The sequence below is a fragment of the Miniopterus natalensis genome, chromosome 17 (genome assembly GCF_054644295.1).
Source record: "Miniopterus natalensis isolate mMinNat1 chromosome 17, mMinNat1.hap1, whole genome shotgun sequence".
NCBI lineage: Eukaryota > Metazoa > Chordata > Mammalia > Chiroptera > Miniopteridae > Miniopterus > Miniopterus natalensis.
In genome coordinates, this window is record NC_142097.1 from 27,289,601 (window position 1) to 27,311,582 (window position 21,982).

General features: G+C 36.2%; 1 protein-coding gene across 4 annotated transcripts in view; it reads right to left on the reverse strand.

The window, feature by feature from the left end:
- SPOP (speckle type BTB/POZ protein) overlaps positions 1-21,982 on the reverse strand; it is a 61,898-nt gene that overhangs the window by 34,631 nt on the left and 5,285 nt on the right. The window contains exons 1-2 of one of the 4 annotated variants that reach the window (XM_016215605.2): positions 9,108-9,835; positions 8,141-8,243 (exon numbers count right to left, since the gene is read on the reverse strand). The exons of 2 other annotated variants lie outside the window; for them this stretch is intronic. The gene's annotated coding sequence lies outside the window, so the exon portion shown is untranslated. Of the gene's footprint in view, positions 1-8,140; positions 8,244-9,107; positions 9,836-21,982 lie in introns of those variants that run through there. One more of the 4 variants, XM_087826178.1, reaches the window with a different exon arrangement.

The following is a 21,982-nucleotide window of genomic DNA, read 5'->3' on the forward strand; positions in this document are numbered from 1 at the left end:
AGAAGAAGGGAAAGCAAAACGCCATGGTGTTAGTAGTCCATATAAAAACATAATTTTATTCTAAAGAAAGATTTAAAATTTCACTGATGTGATGAAGTGCACGTAAGGACCTCCATTCAAACTTAGTGATTACAATGGCAGAGGGAAGATAATTCACAAAACAAAGCCTATGGGGTGACATGGCAGATACTTCTGAGCACACAGGTAGAGCTTATTCTTTTGATGGAATACTTCACCCAAGTTAAAGTCGGAGTAAGCCTAGATCCAAAGGTTACTTTCCAACCACAATACTTGTGACCTGAACTATATCCTAAGACATAATAAATCTGAGAGAAAATACACAACCATCTCATGTTCTACCGTTATATTTATTACTAAGATTTCCATTTTGTTTTATCAATTGTCTTTAAAAATACACAGCACATAAATTCTTCTCAAATTCTTAAGATAGTTGATATATTCATGAAGTAAATACATCATGAATATATACTCATATATGAGGTGGCTGCCTACCCTAGTTAAGGAATTACTACTCAAATACTTGCAGCAAGCGGAGTGTATTATTAGAGAAGGGAAACAGTTTTCATTTGTGACATTTCAGCATTCCAACTGCTCAAAGCTCTGAATAGGATCCATGTTTGGGGGGGGGAATAAGGAATATAAAAATTAAAAATATACTCAGCCTCACCATAATGAATAAAAGTACAGTGGATTAAAGACTCCAGAAAAAAATTATAAATGAAAAACACTGGCCATTAAAACATATGGTCCCCGAATAAAATTTACCTGTAATAATTCTAATCTAGGTAAAGACTTATATTTTTGAAATGCTTCATTTCGCCCAGCCAGGTGTGGCTCAGCGGTTAACCATTGGCCTATGATCCAGGAGGTCGAGGTTCAATTCCCGGTCAGGGCATATGCCCGGGTTGCAGGTTCGATCCCCAGTCGGGGGCATGCAGGAGGCAGCCAATCAATGACTCTCATCGTTGATGTTTCTCTCTCCCTCTCCCTTCCTCTCTCTGAAATCAATAAAAATATATATATTTTTTAAAAATTATAAAATGCTTCATTTGGCTAAGAACACTCCAAGAACTCTTTCATAAATATCAGCTTTGTTTGGATCATGCTGAACTTACAAGATTACACAAGAATTGCATGAACTGGATTGGAGATAGGCCTACATTTAGCGGGCAGGGAATATTCTAACAGTTAAAAAGTAGTAAAAGAAAACTTAGAAGGGAGAAGGGAAAAAGGTGAGTAGTTACGGGCATTTATGAAAGACAGCCAATGAGATACAAAACAATAAAATCACAAAATATTAACATGCAAAAGTTGCCAAATTTATCAGATTCCAAAATGAATCCATAGAAAAGGAGCTTTTCAGAGCCTCTGGCCCTAGTGAAAGACTGCTGGGTAGTGGGCACACAGTGCAATATACAGATCTTGTAACACAGAAATCCACACCTGAAACCTATATGATCCTATTAACCAATGTCACTCTAATAAATTTAATTTTTAAAAAAAGATTGGCATTCCAAATTATGGAAGATTTTCCTCATTACTCCCTCTCCCTCAAATGATCCTTCCCTCTACTCAAAGTGGTAGACCAAGAGGGGGAATTCAAATAAAAAAAATACTTAGAACAGAATCAAATCACCAAAGCAACAACAACAAAGAGGAGGAGGAGGAGGAAGAGGAGAAGAAATCCACAAGGGATTATGTATGAGGTTTTTGTTCACTAACCTTTTGTCTTTACTGGCAAAAAAAAGGAAGGAAAAAAACCAGTTTATATATCTGTCAAAGAGTTTTGGAAAAACTGTGAAGCAGTCATTCAATGAAATAAAAATAAAACAGCTAAAATGAGGGACCTAGATCTATACGTATCCAGATGAACAGGTGTTGAAAAACAAGAATAAAGGGGGGGAAATGACTTCCATAGCATTTATTTATGTATCTATACACACATTTCACACATGCGCTGCACTGGAAGAATGCACACTCAGTTTATGGTAAGAGGTTGTCTCTGGGGAGGGACGGTGGGAAAAAGAACTGAGAAAGTGAATAAAGAGGGCTTCGGCAGCAGGTGTTTCTCACAATCTCTACTTCTTATTTGGCTTTTTGAAAAAACTTTTCAAAAACAATGAATTCAGGGGAAAAAGTAAATTAGAAAAGCTTTTAAAAAGTCAACAGAGCAATATTTTAAACAGACAATACTGTAATCAGAATCAAATAAAAATAGCCAATGAATTCAATCCCTATCTTCTCAATAATGAAAAGTCCAGCTTTTGTTGGTAAAATATTTTTTCTGGTTGATGGGAATTATGTAGCACTGGGGTTACTTGAAAAGTGAGAGAATAAATATACTGACTTCATATACTTCAGTAAAAAAGTACATTTTAAATAAAAATAATACTACCACAGTAGCCCAGCCCAGCATATCTTGAGAGAGACTGTAAATCCTCATAAGGAACCATGTTTCCACAGAGCACTTTCTCTTTCCTTTCTAACATCTATAGAACCTCTCTTCCATTCTACCTTCTAACCTCCTGTAGACTTGTCCTCCATCTTTCCCTAATTTTGTTCATGCCCCTCTCTAAAAACCAATCCCTCCTTTAATTACCTGAAATTTAAACACATATACTCAAAGACAGATTTTTTAAAAGAAAACTTGAGACTTCCTGAAATAATTTAAGCTTTTTCTCCTTTTTCAAATACATTTTCCTCCCTCTTCCTTTACTTTTTCCACCCCCAACCTGTTTTTTCCCTCCCATTCTCTGTGGACCAACAGTTGCCTTCAACTGCTAGCAACCCTCTGGCAAGTTTCTACATTTCACTTAAGGAAAAGATGCTCCCAAGTAAACCAAACAAAATCCCACTCCACAGCCCAAAGGTCAAGTAAAGGTGGGGAAAAACTGAAGTAAAAAATACTAACCATATTTTGCTGCCTTTCATTTGACATTATGGCTAGGGATAAAGTTCTAACCACTTAATGAGAGAGCAAAACCAAACTTGCTCATACATTTTATCATCTTTATAACGTTTAAATGTTTCTGGAGTCCTGTTTCACAGGGCACTTGGGTTAAGGTCACTTAGAATAGGCCTGTACAGTTGAGTACCATGGCCTAGTAGAAACATAACCTCAAGATTTACAGTAGAGGTTCATCCCATACACCCCCACTTCATTCCCCTGGTCATCTTTTTAAAAAAAACTTCCAAGGTCCTTTTTGTTGAATGTTTTAAGCTATATAAGCATTTTCTCAAAAGCAGTATTCAGTGCTTCAGTCTTCAAAGTACTTTGACATTCCTGATCTTATTTGGGATTTAAAACAGCTCTCTCTGTGTGGCATGCAGGGCAAGTATTTTACAAATAAGGAAACAGAAGCTCAGAGGTTACAATCTGTCACGGTCACCCAGCTATTAAGGGGTTTCAGTTCAGAACTTAAGTCTTTCAACTCCTAATCCAATACTTTATAATTCATGTGACCAGGTGATTCTTAGATCAGGTACAGTCTTTCATTCAACATGTAGGAATTGGAAAAATATCTGATAGAAGACACATTCATATACCCCAGCTTCCAATTCCAATTCCATTTTCAAGTGGCAACTCTGTTGAAAAATATGCTCTTTGTTCTAATGAATTCTAAGCACGATTATTAATGGAGACCTGGGCAAATTATTGACAGGACCATGCCTTTCTACTTTCAAGACTGGACCCTGGGCACAAATCATATGTCCTAATACTTTTATAATGAATTTCCATGCTTTAGTACTAGTCATCATTAATTTTTAAAAATAAAATGTCTATTGTTCTAAAATGCCAGAATAATTTTCTAGTCTGAGTTTCTGAGAAATCAGTGTCTTTGTTTCTCTAGAGATCTCTATCTCCCTTTTGCCACAAGATTACAGAATTTAAAAATACAATTTCTATCATTACTTAACTATACTCATTTGAGATATCTAACATGACTAAAACACTAAGAGGCAGAGGCACCCAGTTGCTCAACCCAAAACCTATCTTTTTTCAAATCCTCATTTTTTTTATTGACCTTTTTAGAGAGAGAGGAAGGGGTGGGGAGAGAAACATCGATCAGCTGCCTCCCTCTCTCCCGTACACACCCTGCACCCCACCTGGGATCAAACCACAACCTAGGTATGTGCCCTGACTAGAAATCGCACCCACCACCTTCTGGTGTACTGGACGAAGCTCCAACCAACTGAGCCACACCAGCCAGGGAAAGCAAAGGTAGATTTTTATCCTAAGTCCAACAACTAAATAATCTTAACATTAATGTTTCTATTACTTGAGCCCTAAAGTCAATCAACCATAAAAAATATTCATTCAATGAAATTTGGATGTACAGTCTCATGCTGAACTACCAGCATCACCACTACCGCTTTCTTTAGAATGACTTTCCAATAATTTGGTTTGAATAAAAAGAAAATGTTTCTGGCCTTAAAGAGCCAGGAAAAGACGCGATTTATAGTTAAAAGAAGAACTGCTTATATTTTCAAGAACTGAGAAATTCTCAATATATAAATTTGCCTCCTTTAAACAATTTTACTACCATCTTTTACCGAACACTTTGCCTTTAAGTAGCAAGCAACAACTTAGAATAATAATAATTCAAGTTAGAAGTCACAAAAAGTATTTCCCCATCTATTTACCTCTGGATATTAAATGAACAAAAACTCAGTAAAATCAATTTTATAAATCTAGAATAGTCAGGTATTCAAATCAAAAAAGATAGCTTTGGACTCTAGACACAAGTTCACTCCAAATATTAAATACTTACAGAACTCATAAATTTACTTTTAGGGGATTGAGTCTCCAAAGTCACAAAATGTGGGTAAGAGTTACCACTACCACTTTATCATTACTGTCAGAAGTAGTGACTTGAAGAAATGTTTAAAAAAAAAGAAAGAAAAGAACATCTTAGGAAGGTCAACATTTTATTGGGTCTTACAAAATCAATTCTTTGAAACAAGAAAAGGACACCATTTAAATAGACTGTTAGAATAGAATAGAACAAGTCAATATATTCATAAGCTTTTGCAGTCCTCAGGACCTGAATTCTAGCCCAAACTTTGCAGATACTTTTCAGAATTTTCTCCCTCTTTCTCTCTTTCTTCTCTCTTTTTTTTTAATCCTCACCCCAGAATATGTTTTTATTGATTTTTAGAGAGAGAGAGAAAAACACTGATGTGAGAGAAACATCAATCTCCTGCCTCCTATACTCGCCTCAACTGGGGAATGGAATCTGCAACCTAGGTATGTGCCCTGAGGGAATCAAACCCGCAACATTTCAGTGCATGGGATGATGTTCCAACCAACTGAGCAACCCAGCCAGGGCTGAGTTTCCTCATCTTTAAACTGAGGGCAATTGTCTAAGAATCTCTAAGGTCTCTTCCAGAGTTAAAGTTCTAGCCCCTTTGGAAATACTGTTAAAATTATATCTGCTTCTCTTCATACATGCTCTTTTTTTTTTATACATGCTTTTTCAAAACTAAAAGCAATACATACAACATAAATAATTCAAGTTATAGACACCCAAATCCAGACACCAAATCCGTCTTCCAAAGCCTAAAGATAACCAGTTTTTTGGATCCTCAGAAACACAAAAGTCACACAAAACCAAAAAAGGGCCACGTGCCAACAAACTAACTCTATCTCATATTCTCTTGTAGGCACACATACACCTTATTCTTCCTAAAGGTTGCAAAGAATTCTAGTTTACACTGATGTGTGGTTTTCAGGATTTTCCTACTGCAAGCAATGTAGCAAAAAGGTATATCTGAACATAAGTTCAAGCAAGCCTAAGAACCTGTGCATTGTTTATTTTGATAGATATTGCCAAATTGCCCTACAAAATGTTGTTCCGGTGATACATACTCCCCACATAATAGCCTGATTCCCCACACTTTTGAGCATCTATCCTCTTCATACAGTCTTTCATCCAGTATGGCCAGATTCAGAGAGACATAAACAAACCTTCAAGCAGACGAGCCATTGAGACTAGACCAAAAAAAGAGAAAAAAATAGGCGAGAAATGTCTTTTATGAATTAAGTGGAAAAACTCCAGTCAAAAATATACCAGAAATATGTGGTTCTTGTCTGTTTATAAGATTTAAGTGTTGTTTCCTTCAGATGTTTATAAAAGAAGATGATAGAAAATAAATTTGGGGGGTTTGGAGAAGAAACACAAGGAGAGTAGGGGATCAACTTGCATTGCAGATTCTATAAGTCCAAGGAGACCCAGTTCTATCTTAGATCAGGATATATACTAACAACATGTATGACTAAATTCCTCCACATATAATCTGGCCACTTTTATCCAGAGATGGTTATCAGCACAGTAAAAAGTCAATTTAGTTCCTTATCTGTATCGCTTGCAAAAGATTCCTATTAATTCAGCTTTTTACCCCTAAAATTGGAATACTGCATGATTCCAGAAGTGATAAGTGTTAATAAAAGTACATAGGAAGCAACTCTTGCTGTATTTTAAGAGTGTTTCTTTATTAAATAATTGATATAATGCCTAGCATGTAGTAGATACTCAGTAAATAACTGTTAATTAAGTTATTCACACTATCCACTTTGAAAATTATCATCTTCGTTTAACAGTATTTGCAAAGGACCATGTGAACATCAGGCAATTCCAGAAATATATGTATCTGTGAGTATGAGTGTGTATGTATGTATGGGGGGAGTACGTAAGTTTCTAAAAACAAAATAAATATAGACAAAAGTTCTCATTTTACTGTTCTATAATTTGCTATTCCCGATTCCATGGATGTGGAGGGCCAAGTCTATGAATTGCTCTACACCATTTATATAAGGAATTTTATTTTATTACTATTATTTTTTAAAAATATCTTTATTGATTTCAGAGAGAGGAAGAGAGAGGAAGAGGGAGGGAAAGAGCTAGAAACATCAATGATGAGAAAGTCATTGATTGGCTGCCTCCTGCACACCTCCGACTGGGGCTCGAGCCTGCAACCCAGGCATGTGCGCCCTGACCGAGAGTCAAAGCATGATCTCTTGGATCCTAGATTGATGCTCAACCGCTGAGCTACGCCTGGCCGGGCTATGTAAGGAATTTGAGTATCCTTAGATTTTGGTTTCTGCCCACAGCGGGTCCTGGAACCAATCCCCCACAGATACTGAGGGATGACCATAGTTAAGTTTTTGGGAAGTCAAAAGTTATACATGGATTTTTGACCACACGGGGGTCAGTGCCCCTAACTCTCATGTTGTTCAATGGTCAACTGTATAAGTATTTATTATATCTTCAGTTGCAGTATGCTATCACATTTTGAGGGGAGAAAGAAAAAATTATACTTTGGTCTTACACTAAAATATGAAAAAAAAATTTAAGTTTATAATCAGGGAAATCTAATACGGTACGCTTGTTTCCAGCAGAAGCTCCCTTTAATTTTATAAGAAAAGTAGGAAAATACAATTTAGGAACACTCAATATGAGATTATTGCCAATACATTCTTTCTTCTCCTCACCCAAGTAAACTAACCATACCCAGCACTAATTCTCTCAAGAAAACTGCCCCCAGTTTCTTCTATTATCAGGGGAATCAATTTAAAAAACTCACAATTTTAAGGATCAATAGGAAGCACTCAGAATCAAGGAGATCCTTATATACACTTACACATAAAAGCCACCAAGCACAGCAAATCCTATGTTGAGGGCCAGAAGCATCTCTTTCATTTAATTTTTATTTTTATTTTTGGAAAGAGAGTAAAACATCAATTTGCTATTCTACTTATTTATGCATTCATTGGTTGATTCTTGTATGTGCCCAAACTGGAGAACTTACCCACAACCTTGGAACATTGGGATGATGTTCTAACCAACTGAGCTACCAGCCAGGGGCCAGAAGCATCTCTTTTAAAATGAAGTGGTCTTCTCAACCATTGTTCTGTCTATATCACAAATAATCAGTGGGGTCCAATGCCAGACACTGGACTCAGAGCACATAACATCAAATGGGAAAGGAAGGGGGAAGTTGAACCAAATGGGACACAAAGTCAGATAAAAGGGTTACCTGGCAAGGGTCCTGCCTATGACATTATCAAAAAATAACATGGGAGGTCCCTAAATTCTAATACTAATAAAGAAATCCTTACCTGTAGGCATATGATTTGAATAGGCTCTTTAAGACTGATTGCAGCTGAAGAAAAAGTCTTCTAGATGCTGGCAAATTCTACTGAATGAAGTTCAATGTCCCGTCTACCAGAATGAATTCCACAGATTTGCAGATAAAAATTTTAGGTTAGGAGTTTTCAAATAAAAATTATAAATCAAAGAAAAACAAATATTCCAATCACAAAATTAAAGAGGCGGGCCTCAGACTAAAATGAAATAATTACACCCTTCAATACAATCCAGTTTCCAAGATACACAATCTGTTTCTTGGACTTGAGATTGGTATTAAGTGGCAATGGATGAAGGAAAAAATAAATGACTAGTTGAAATTAATCCAAAAATCAAATCTGAAGATATCCAATTTAACACCAAGCTAGCACATAAGTCAAAAACAAACTAAAGCAGTATTTGGTTGGGTTCCTATGTTACATGGCAAGCTACTATGACATAAGAGAAAATAATGATTCATGATTGGCTATAGTTTGGTAACCAAGGTGCATAGTTATGGATTACTGCCCATATCTGCCCCAAAAGTTTACTCAGTCAAATCATGTAATGAGTTTTTAATGAGCATGTACTCCATCCATACAAGACACAGTAGTCAAGGCACAGTCCAGTAGAGGAATGGAGGTGTCTTAGTCTACTGCTGCATAAAACTACCAAAAACTTAATGACCAATGTCCTTGAGACTTCCACACAATTTATAATTAACCCAATCACTTCTATAAATATTCCATGCCTATAAACTTTGACTTTCATAACTGATGTTAATTTAGCTAATTCAAAATATCTTTACATTATATTGGCAATAAAGATGATCGTTATCCTCATTATTCTAGAATGAAAGTATGATCTTTATTTCAATTCCTACCATAACTGAAGATGAAAACTTATTTTTTAAAAAGGTATTTTGTAAATACTGTAGATATCTATAGTGAAGTCATTCACAATTTATTGGGGGTGGGGGACTGCAGTCGACACAGTCTTCATTATCCAATTTGTAGACTCTTCGGATCCTATGCTGCCTCCCTGTCTTCAAATAGTAGAAAGAGAACAGATTAAGTAGGAAGAGAACAGATAAAGTTAAGTCCACCCATTTCCTTATTTGTAAGCTTGGTCAAAGAACTGGCGATAAAGTTGAGAGGAATTTGTTAAAATGAGGTTTTAGCATTATGAAAAGTTTTCATCAGATCCCGTTAAAAGACTACAGGAGAAGAGCATGCATAAAACTCTGAATGTATTTTTTAAACAATTTTTATATACAGTAAAATTTACCTTTTGCATAAAATTATACAAAATTTTGAAGAAATTCACATGTAACCACCACCATAATCAAAATAACAACAGTTTTTGTGTGAATTTTAGGACAACAACCATAAATAAGAGTTATCTAAAGGGCTTACATCAAAAGATTTCTACCAGTACAAGCAGATAAATAAAAACAGGACCTAAAAATTTAAACATGGATTTACTGAAAATAGAAGAATGCCCTCTCTCTACTTTTACTCCTGCCTTCTAGCCAATCCAAATCACTACAACAGCCCCCATTTCTTTAATTTCCATGGTGTCAGTTACTATGGACAAGCGTCTCTCTTCTGTACCACAAACTTCCTGCTATGAGACATCTTGTGGCTATCTCAAACTCAGCAAGTCCAAAATGGAAGCCCATCTCCCTCCCACCCCAAAACCTGTCTTCCAGTAATCCTACCATTCATCCAAGTATTCAAACTAGAAACCTTGGAGTTAGCCTTAACTCCCCACTCTCCCTACTACCCCCACACCTCCACTTCCCACCTCCCAATTTAGTTAATCATCATGTCTTGCTAATTTTACCTCAGAAATACATCCCAAAAGGGTTTATTTCTCTTGATTCCCCACAACCAACAACTAGCTTAATCAGTTCAGAATATTAGTATACTGCAGTATTACCTTATTAATGCAATACTTTCTTGTTTCATTCTGCAGAGTAAGCTGTTTTTTTACCATGGCATCTTTGCATATAGTATTTCCTCTACCAAGGATGCCTTTCCTTCATCTTTGTAAACATCTACTCCAATTTCTCCAAGTAAAATTAAATGTTTCCCCCTCATTACTCTCAATGTGTAAAACTCTTGCTTTTGTAATTATTTGTCTTTTCCACTAGACTTAAGAGTCCCAGGAGGGCACGTAACTGTTATATTCATTACCTTGTAAGCCTGGTGTCCTGGCAGTGCCCTGCAAATAATAAAATACTTAACAAATGTTTAAAAAATGGTAAGTGAATGTACCATGATCCAGTTAAAATGACTTCCTTTTGCTAAGATTCTATGCTTTCCAAGTGATCTTTTGCTTAGTCCAACACAGTAGTTGTATAATTTCAGGCAAGTTACTAAAAACCTCTCTGTGCCTCTAACTCCTCACCTATAAAATACAAGAAAGAATACTTTTCCCGTAAGCTTACTGTGAAGATTAAATGAGTAAAATACATGTAAAATGCCTTAGAGCAGTACTTGACACATAGTAAGTGCTCAGTAAACATTACCTATTGTTATTTTTTTTTTAAATATATCTTTATTGATTTCATGGAGAGGAAAGAAGAAGGATAGAGAGATAGAAACATCCATGATGAGAGAGTCATGGATCGGCCGCCTCCTACACGCCCCCAACTGGGGATCGAGCCCGCCACCTGGGCATGTGCCCTGACAGGGAATCAAACCCCGATCGCCTGGATCCTAGGTCAACACTCAATCGCTGAGCCAAGCCCGACAGGGCTGTTATTAGTTTTTTAATAATACCTAATGCTAGAAGAGGAATGGACTGAGCAGAAACATGTTTTCTTGGTCATAGAAAAGACCATCCCTCAATGTACATGAATAAAGTGACATTCTGGTTTATCTGTCAGCCCCTTGCAGTTTGCTTAGCTACTTTTCCATGAGACCAACTCTGATGATGATGAAGAAATGGGGGTTTTCTTACAAAAAGGAATGGATCCTGAATCTTGAAGACCCCATCAAGTTAACAGCATCCTGAGAGGACCTGTAAGAAGAGCCAGCTGGTCACCTATGACAACCTTATCTTGGTTCTCTCTAAAAGGCAACATTTGGTCAAAGACAGTACAATTTAGTGAAAACAATGTGATACTATGAGGGAGATACTTAAAGTATGCCACTAATTAGCTCTGAATATGATTGTGTACTTTAAAGTTTCTGAGTTTAAAAAAGTACTAGTCAGCTCTCAATTATCCGGATACACAAAAGGAGGTGAAAGTGATACAAATAATTCAAATTGTATCTGGGCTGAACTAATAATAAAATGTATTTACATAGCCTGGCCATACATTAAAAACATCATGGGAGTGAATTAAACATAAAAGAAGGAAGCTACCATGAGATAAATTCCTGCAGGTAATTTACATGATAACTTAAAACTATTAATTATATAATAATCCCTCTCAACCTCACAGCATCCTCTTGAGGTTAAATCTTAGCCATAAAATTCTTTCAAATGAAAATCTCTAAATGTCACTTAGAAACAAATGATGAAACTGAGTTTTTAAAAGTGAATCAATCTAGACCTAGGAAGCCATGAGAGAATCATCCACTTGAGGATTTTTGTTTCAACAGACGTGAAGGTGCATTATTGTACCTAAAGTGCCAGAAGTGAGTATCAGCCTAACTACAGGCCAATTTATTTCTTAAAAGCAAGGTATTCTTGGAAGGTTATGTAACAGTTTTAATGCCAGAAAGTATTTCAGTGACCACTTTGCCTAAACCCTTTGATTTTATAGAAGAAACTGAGATGCACAAAAGTTGTATCATGTCTGTCAAACTACACATTAAAATAAATATTTAAGCATTGGGAAATTCATATAATTGACATATAATACTGTATGAGTTGCCCTAGCTGGTTTGGCTCAGTGGTTAGAGCGTTGGCCTGCAGACTGAAGGGTCCTGGATTTGATTCCAGCCAAGGGCATGTACCTTGGTTGCAGGCTCAGCCCTGGTCAGGGAGCATGCAGGAGGCAACCAATCAATGTGTCTCTCTCACGTAGGTGTTTCTCTCTCTCCCTTCCACTCTCTTAGAAAAAGCAATGGAAAAAATAACCTCAGGTGAGGATTAAAAAAAAAATACTGTATTAGTTTTAGGTGTACAACATATGATTTGATATATGTATATATTGCAAAATGATTACCACAATAAGTTTAGCTAACATCCATTACCACACATAGTTACAAAAAACATTTTTTTGTTGTGATGAGAACTTTTAAGGTCTCCAGGAAGTTTATTACTTAAATAATTCACTTATATAAATAAATAACCTTCTATATTTCTTACAGAGACTTTAATGAATTGTTTGCTTACAATGGGCCATATCTATATAGATCTGCTTTATTTTAGAGATCCATACTGTACAACTTCAGACATCCTAAAAATAAAATTGGTACTCTGGGATATCACTTTAATCCCATACAAGCCTCTCCACTACTCCATAACATTAACCATCATCCTCTCCCATTAGTCTATTTTTTGTGAACTTGTATGTACAACCATATGTCTTTTTTTTCCCTCCGTGTGTCTTCCTCAAATTTGTTCATACCGTTCTGAAAGCCAGGAATGCTTTCCTTCCTCCTATTTGAGTATCACCCTCTAGATCCAGGTCAGGTTCCATCTTGCTTGAAGCTTTTCCTAATCACCCTAGTTCACTCTGAATTCCTATAGGATTTATTGTTACTTTCTTGTCAGTTAACAAATATTATGTAGAATCCCTTACCTGATAATTAACATAGAATGTCCAGAATTGTAATTGTTCTGTGTATATGTCCTTGTCTATCCCACAAGTTTTCTCTTGGTAGGTCTAATGAGACCTAGGAATATGTACTTAAAAACCAAAATCAAACAGCTGGTAAAAGAATAAAAAATTTATTTTTCCCTTTATTAAAATGTCTTTTAATGCTGTTTAAAGTATTCCTTTTAACTATAAAAATACTTCAAGTTAGGAAAAAACAGAACATTGCACACCCTTTAACACAGAAATTCCTGCAGCATATAATAATTCATATGTAAGGATGTTCACCATAGCATAATTTATAAGCAAAACTGGAGAAAAACGAAGTTCATTAGTAGGGAACTGACTAAATAAAATATGATGCATCTATACAACAGAATTCTATGTAGTAAGTTTAAAAGATTATTTTTTGCCCGGCCGGGCGTGGCTCAGTGGTTGAGTGTCAACCTAGGATCCAGGTGATCGGGGTTTGATTCCCAGTCAACAGATTTTAGAACTGGGGTATACCAAGAAGCAGTATACTAAGGCACAGTGTCTTTGTGTTGGCAGGATTTCAATTTCAATGGCTCCCATAGACTTTCCACTTCAGATACTCATCCACACTCATACCTTAGGCAAGGATCTCTTGGAGTTTTCTCTACTTCCCAGACATCAACTTCTGAATTTTTCTCTCCAAATTCCTATTTCCTCTACTAAGAGGAAGAAGAGTCAAGATGAGAAAATAGCAAGTGCAAAAGCCCAGGAGGAGGAACTAGCTGGGTATATTGGAAGAACAGAAGGAAAGCCAGTGCAGCTTTAACATGGTGAACAAAGGAAAACAAGAAACAAGCAAGGGCCCGGCCGGGAGTGGCTCAGCGGTTGAGCGTCGACCTGGGATCCAGGCGATCCGGGTTCAATTCCCGGTCAGGGCACATGCCCAGGCTGCGGGCTCAATCAATGACTCTCTCATCATTGATGTTTCTGTCTCTCTCTCTCCCTCTCCTTTCCTCTCTCTGAAATCAATAAAGATATATTAAAAAAAAAAAAGAAAAAAGAAATAAGCAAGGACCATAAATATCTCAGAGGACCTAACAGGTCATGGTAAAGATTTTGGATGTTGTTATTTTCCTAAATTTTGCCACTCCCATAGTGAATCAATTTTATAAAAATGAAGCCTAAATCTATGTTTCAAACCTCATCTGCTCTTCTAAAACCCAGTGCAATAGATTCAACTGCCTGCCTGCTAGACAGCCTCTCCTAAGTGTCAATACATGCAAAGTTAAACACTATCTTTTTCCCAAACCAGCTCCTCCTGTCTATTTTATATCTGCTAACAGACCATTCATTCATCCAGACTTGATATCTCAAAGCTATCTTTCATTCCTTCCTAATGTCCACTGCCACTAGATATGGGCTCCACAGGTCCTCAAATCTCCAATCTACCCTTTCTATTGTAGTCCCAATGCCACTATCTTAGTTTATACTATCACCAATTCTTGTTCAAATTACTGGAATAGGCTAACCAGTTCTTTCCCCATCAAATTTACCTTATATGATGTTATTTAGATACTTTTAAGACCACCAATAAGTAGACAATACATAAATTTATTAACTCAAGTTCTGACTTCAAGCTCCACTCATACCTGCCTACTTAACATATTTATACTTAGCTTCATTCGCATCTCAAATTTAACATGTCTAAAATTGAACTCCTGATTTCCGATCTTCCCTCCAAATCCCACACCTGCTCCTATTCCTCTATCCCTCACTCCCATCTTAGTAAGTGGCACCTCTACCCATCCAATTGCTTGAGCCAGGAACCTGGGAGTCATCCTTGACACTTACTTTTCCCTCAACTCCCACATTCAATCTATAATTAAATGGATTCTTTCTTTAACATACTTCTCAAATCCATCTACTTCTCTCCATTGCCTCTGCCACTGAATCCCACCTGCAAAGATCCTTATTTAAGTGGTATGAGATGCAGCCCAAGCATCAAAAGTTTTCAAAGCTCCCCAGGTGATTTTAACATGCAGTTAAGGGTGAGAACCACTGCTCTACAGGTTCTAGTTTCCACTTACCTCTCTGACTTCATTTCTACCACTTTTTCCCTTGCTCACTTAACTCCAGCCAGGTTTCTTGGACTTGCAAGGCACATACAGACATTCCTTATGGCTTTTGCCCTTGCTATTCCCTCTGTCTGGAGTTCTGATTCACTCCTTCACCTTCTATAGGTATTTACTCAGATATTACCTTTACAGTGATTTACTGAGATGGCCCCTGGCCATTCTATCAAAAACTGCAACCCCACCCCCATCCCAACATTCCCTCTTTCTCTGGCTTTATTTTTCTCCTTGGCACTTACTACTTTTTAACATAACATGTATTTTGTTTATCTTGTTTATACACTTCATGAAAGCAGAGATTTTTATCTGTTTGGTCCTTAACTATATCCCTGGCACCCAGAATAGCATCTGACATAAGGTAGATAATTAATATTTAACTCCACAGCAGGGCCTTCCCAGATTCCCCCAACTAAATTTAATTTCCCCATTATTCCCCTAATACTAATTTATTCCTTTCCTTCATAACACAGTAATTTGTAATTATATTTGTGTATATTTGTTGAAGCTCCTTTCCTAGACTGTAAATTCTATGAGAATAAGGATATTCTGTTTGGTTCACCATTTTACCTGTGCACCATTGCTCATGCTTAAGTGGTACAGAGTAACTATTTAAAAAAAAGAGTCAATGAATGAATTAAAAAATGAATGAGGTCAAATGCATTTTCTGAAAACACATCTGATCATGTTGTTTTTTTCAAAAATCAAAAACTATCAACAGTCACTCCATCACTTACCACATTAAACCCTAACTGCCTGACCTTGGTAGAAAACCTTCCATGTTCTGGGCCAATTTACTTTCCTGTCTTACCTCCCATTATCCCATGCATCTTTTGCTTCAGCTATACTACACTGTTCATTGTTTCTGGTATACACCCAATACTAACAAACACTGCATTTCCCCACCTCCACATTTTTGTTCATGACATTCCTTCTATCTGAATTCCCTTCCCGTCTCTGCCAATTAAAATTCCAGCTTTCAAAATACCTATACCCTTCAAAATCCAGCTCAAATGAACCTTCACAAAGACGGTCCTGCCTCCCACCCCAGCTTTCCCAATTAAATGATCTCTTCCTTTTCTAAATACCAAAATACATAATGCTGGTTTAAATCCCCTACTCTTTTCATAACAAACCCATCCCCCAGCTTTTATAAAATCTTTTGTTTATTGTCACTTAATAGATATTTGTTGAAATGAAGCCAGCTAACACCATTACTCCCTTCTCTTTAGAAAGACCTTTTAATGACTAAAAGCTGGAATGACCTTCCCTTCTATGCCTTTTCTGAAAAGGCAAGATCTTCCCAAATGCAATTTTTGGAGCCCAGATTTTTAAATGTATTCAACTGCTTGAAAAAAAAAGTTAAGCTGCCATGTGCTACTATGATGACATAAATTTCATAAGCTTTATTAAAATGGGTTACCCTAAGATTATCACATACTTGAAAGAATAGCTGGCTGAAAACCTGAATACCTTAAACTCTGCTGTCTGAAACGATAATTACTAGAAAAACACATCTGTTCAATAAGAAATCTGCAACATTTTATGATCTTTAAAAATATCCCATTCATTTCTACATCATGTTAAGTGACTTAAAGTAACATCCTAGCAACCCAGTAAAATTCTTCCATGAAACATTTGTTAGACCTCAAGTAACAGGTTTTTGTTTCCCTACCCACACCTTCTCATCAAGTTGTGGTTCCCAAAGTGTAGTCCATGTATCCCTGGAGGTCCCTTTCAAGGGGTCCATGAAGTCGAGACTATTTTCATAATACTAAGAAATTGTTTGCCTTTTCATCATGTTAACATTTCCACTGGTGGTGTAAAACCAATAATGGGTAAAACTGCTGATGCCTTAGCATAAATCAAGGTAATGGCATCAAACTATACTAGAGTCCTGTGTCTTTCACCACTATGTACCGATGATTTTAAAAAGTCAATTTCACTTAAGAATGTTCTTGATGAAGCAATAAAAATTATTAATTTTATAAATCTAAAACCTTGAGTACAGGTCTTTTAAATATTCTGTGTGATGAAATGAGAAGTATGCAAAAACACTTCTGCAGGATACTCAAGTACAATGGTTATCTCGAGCAAAAGCACTTGTGACTCTGAGTTGTGAATTGGACAGCTTTTTTCACAGAACACTACTTTTACTTGGAACAAAGCACAAACTGTGGCTATTCAGACATGACTATTTAGCAGACATTTTCTTGAGAATGAAGTGAGTCTGTCACTTCAAAAAAAAACCCTGACAGTATTTGTTGCCAATGATAAAATCAGAACTTTTAATCAAAAATTAGAATTTTGGAAATCTTGTAGCTGCTTGACACATTCCAATAACTTTTCTGATGGGAAGGGTGGTGATATTAACTAATGTGGTTTTTGGTATAGCACTATAAAATGTGTCATTTGGAAGATCTGCTTAACTCAATGACCAGTATTCCCCAAACAACCAATGCATGATATTATAAAATCATATATAGGTAAAAGATCCATTCAAAGTGTAAGACAGATCAATGGATTTTAATATAACAGTACCATCAACATGATTTCAGATTTCAAACTGCAACGTATAAGAAACTACCAACTGTCAAGATTTAGTGTAGTACCATAAAGAATACGCACAATTTCTGAAAATACTCCTTTTTCCAACTACCTCTTTTTTTTAATCCTCACCCAAGGATATGTTTTAATGGATAGAGAGGAAGGGGAAGGGGGGGGGGAGAGAAACATCAATATGAGAGAGAAACATCTACTAGTAGCCTCCCTTACTTGAGCTGCCTCCCTTACTTGCCCAGACTAGGAATCAAACCCACAACCTAGGTATGTGCCCTCACTGGGAATCGAGTCTGCAACCCTCTGGTGTACAGGACGAAGCTCCAACCAACTAATCCACCTGGCCAGGGCCCAACTACATCTTATGAGGCCATATTTTCTTAATTTACTTTAACCAAAACAATCTATCATATCAGATTGAATACAGAAGAAGATATGAGAATCTAGTTGTCTTCCATTACGTGGATACTTAGATTTGTAAAAATGTAAAAAAAATGAAAGTGGCCACTCTTCTCACTAATTTTTTTAAAGTTATTTTTATAAAAATATATTATTTATGTTAACCTGATACAGATTTTTTTAAGTAATCAATATTTCTAAAAAATGTTTTCCATTCTGAACTCTAATTTGGTCAATATCAATAGGTATAAATCACATAAACAAAAGCGTTTTGGGGTCTTCAATAATTTTTAAGAGTATAAAGAGTCCTGAGACCAAAAAGTTTGAGAACCACTACTCTAAGACAATCTGCCTCTTATTCCAGCCACTCCCAAAATTTGCTGCTTGTACCAAATCTCCCTTCCCCCATCCTCAACCACAGGTGAACCTGGGGCAGATATTTGGCCCAAGGGAAATCAAGCCTTAGACTGACCAAATCAGATATCACTCAAGAATCTGAATTAAGCCTCATGGATACTGAGATCTATTTATGGCAGAACACTAGAGTCTTATTAACTCTTACTGCTGAAGTCTTTGGAACTGTTTTTGTTCCATCCCTTTCTGAAGCCTGGTTGTTCAGCTTTTCCTTGGATTCTATGACAGCTATTTCCTTTTGGTAAATCTTTTCTATGAGCTATTTTAAATAAGTTTCTTTTCCTCCATTTGAAGATCAGATTCCCATATAAAAATAAAAATCACTCAGAAAAACCTAAAAATTTAATGGAAATTGTAGGCTCATTCATAACAAGAGACAAACTTGATCAGCTGCTAGATAAGGGAGGCTTGATTTTTTTTTTTCTTTTTTGGAGAAAGCCATTCTATATATCACGTCAATATACTTTAGACAGCAAAAGGCTTCATTAAAATATATCAATCTGACAGGGTTTTTCAGTGAGGTTGATAAACAGAAAAAGAACAAGGTGAGACTTATCCTACCAGATATAAACAATTATTACAAACTCATGATAATTAAGATATGAAAACAGACTAATGGTACAGGGTAGAGAAAACAGATACAAACACTCATATATTTGGAAGCATAAAGTGGCAGGGGGCAGACATGACTAATAAATGATGCTGCGGTAGTGGGTTACCCTTATGGAAAGAAAATTAAATCTCTATTTCACACTAAACATAAAAATAAATTCTAGGTGGATTAGATACTTAAATGTAAAAAGCAAAACTTTAAAGCTCTGAGAAGAAAACATGGGATGTAACCATTACCTCAGTATAGAGGAGGAGTCCTTCATTCAGACACAAAAAACACCACAAAGGAAAAACATAATAAATCTGACTCTGTTAAAGTTTAAAACTTAGTTTCATTAAAAGAACAAAATTAAAAAACAAATTAAAACACACCCATTAGGATGACCACTATTAAAGAAAACAACAACACAGAAAATAATGTGTTGGGGAGGACGCAGAGAAATTGAAATCCTGTACACTGGCAGTAGGAATGTAAAACAGAGCTGCCACTATGTTATACAGTATGGCAGTTCCTCAAAAAAAATTAAAAAGAGAATTACCATGTGATTCAGCAATTCCACTTCTGGGTATATATCCAAAAGAACTGAAAGCAGGGTCTCAAAGAGGTATGTTTACACCCATGTCCATAGCAGCATTACTCACAATAGCCAAAAGGTGGAAGCAACCCAAGTGTCCATTGACAGAATAAACAAAATGTGGTACACACATACAATGAAATATTATTCAGCTTTTAAAAGGAAGGAAATTCTGACATATGCTACAACATGGATGAATCTCATGACAAAAGGACAAATACTGCATGATTCCACTCATTTGACGTATCTAAAGTAGTCAAAAATCACAGAAACAGAAAGTAGTACCTATTTCTAAATACCAATAAAGAATTATGTAAATCTCAAATTAAGGAGATGAATGATTACATATATATTTTTTCTTACAAATAAATAAATAGGAGGAATTAGAAGCTTTCAGAAAACTACTGCAAGCCCTTCTTTTTTGTAGCTGGTGTCACAGCAAGAAGATTTATGCCAAAAGCTTCTTAAAAAGAAACAGTCAAGAAAAAAGGTCTTCATGGTCAAATAAGGGTTATGTCTGAATGTTTAATCCCCACTGTGAGGTCTGCATCCAGCTCTCTCAAAGTGGCATGACCAGCTTTGCCACACAAAGCAGGCAGGCAACTCCTGCTCTATTAAAACCTGACCACAGCTGTAGGAATGAAGGCCCAAGCATCTCCTAAAGAGGTTATACTTTAGGAACTTTTTTCCTATAATGAGAGCATATCAAAAACAAAAGTAAAAGAAACTACTAGATCTTAGTAGCAAATGTGTCAGTGTAGCCTTCAGAGTGATTCACCATGCCTGAAAACAAACACAAGAAACAGGTGTGCTTCGCTGAATACACACCAGAATTTAATATGGGGCCAGTTTTGTTTTATGAAACCAGGTTGAGAATAACCTTATAAAGTCTGGAAGTAAATATGACAAGATAGTGAAATGAAAAATGAATTTCAGATAAATATCAGAATACTGTTACTGTCAGGCTTTGCATACTTTGAAATCAGTTTACTCAAGTGAGATTACTCAAAATACCACTACATTTTAAGAGTCTAACAAAGCATTTTCTGCTATGGCAGGAATTAGTCCAGCCCCTAAAATCAGCTTTAGAATGCAGTTCCACTGTATCTCTGATTTGTATTAACCTTCATTAGTGTGATGGAGTTTCAGAAAACACTGTGGATGCACCAACATTTCTTCTGAGTCTACTATACACAGGAGAAATCCACAGGATTCAGCACTGTTCCAGACCCTAAGTTAAGACAGCTAGATATCAGAGTTCATGGCCTATCTGAAAATTTACCCTAATTAAGAACAATCTGTCTTACTCCTTTTTTATTATGAAGATCTAGTGATAATGAAAAAAAATATGCTATTACAGCATAATCTTACATAACACTACAACTGTGGAAAAATGCATGTAAATGAGGAAAAAAGAGGAAAAACAAATACATACTTGTGCACACACACATGCGCGCACACACACACAATGTTTTTATATAACAATCAAAACCCCACATCTCTCAGAAAGCTGATAAACATAATTTCAGTCTCTAAATTTCATTTTGTGTACCTTTCATCTCAGAAAAAAGCAACGCTGCTCATGAGAGAAGAAATTCCCCAGTCTCTTCTACAGCCAACCTTATATTAAGGGGGGACGGTGTAAGGAAGCAATACTCTCTTCAGAGATACTACCTGTCTTTCACAAAGAGTATTCAAGGCAAAGAATCTGTGAGGTCTAAGGTCCAGAATCCAGCAATGCCAGTGGCACAGAAATGAGTCAAACACTAGGTGCATTGTGTTAAAATAAAGGCACCTTTATTTTTTAGAATTTGGTTCCAGAAGCTTCATAGGGAGATGAACATATTTATTAAAAGGGAAGAAAATGTGATACGCACATGCACATGCACAGAGAAATGAGGGTTCCACATATGGGACAGGAACTTCTTGTATTGGAAGGCAAGGAAGTGCTCACACACCAAGCTTAAAAGGGCCCCAAAGGCCAAATATGGGGCATCTTGAATATCAAAGAACAGTAATTTTTGGTAAAGCATGGAATAAATTAAAATCCCTAAGTTTAAAATGATACTAAAACAAAAAGCAAGAAAAAGAAACAATCTGCCACCATTAGAGGTGATTATTATATCATTTCCTTACTCAGAAAATTGTTAAAGGGAAAAATTAAGAATTTACCTGAACTTTTTGACAGAAATTATAATCTATTCCTAATTGATAAGGGCAACTTTTATAGAATACTGGGGTAATGAGAATTAGAAAATTACCATTTTGCAACAACCAAAGAAATAACTGTCAAGAATCATCATAATTAGATGAAAGGTTGCTGGAGAAGTGTAACAATATGGTGCCAAAGTGTCACCACTCTGCAGATTATTTGCTAATTACAAAGAAAGAAAAGTC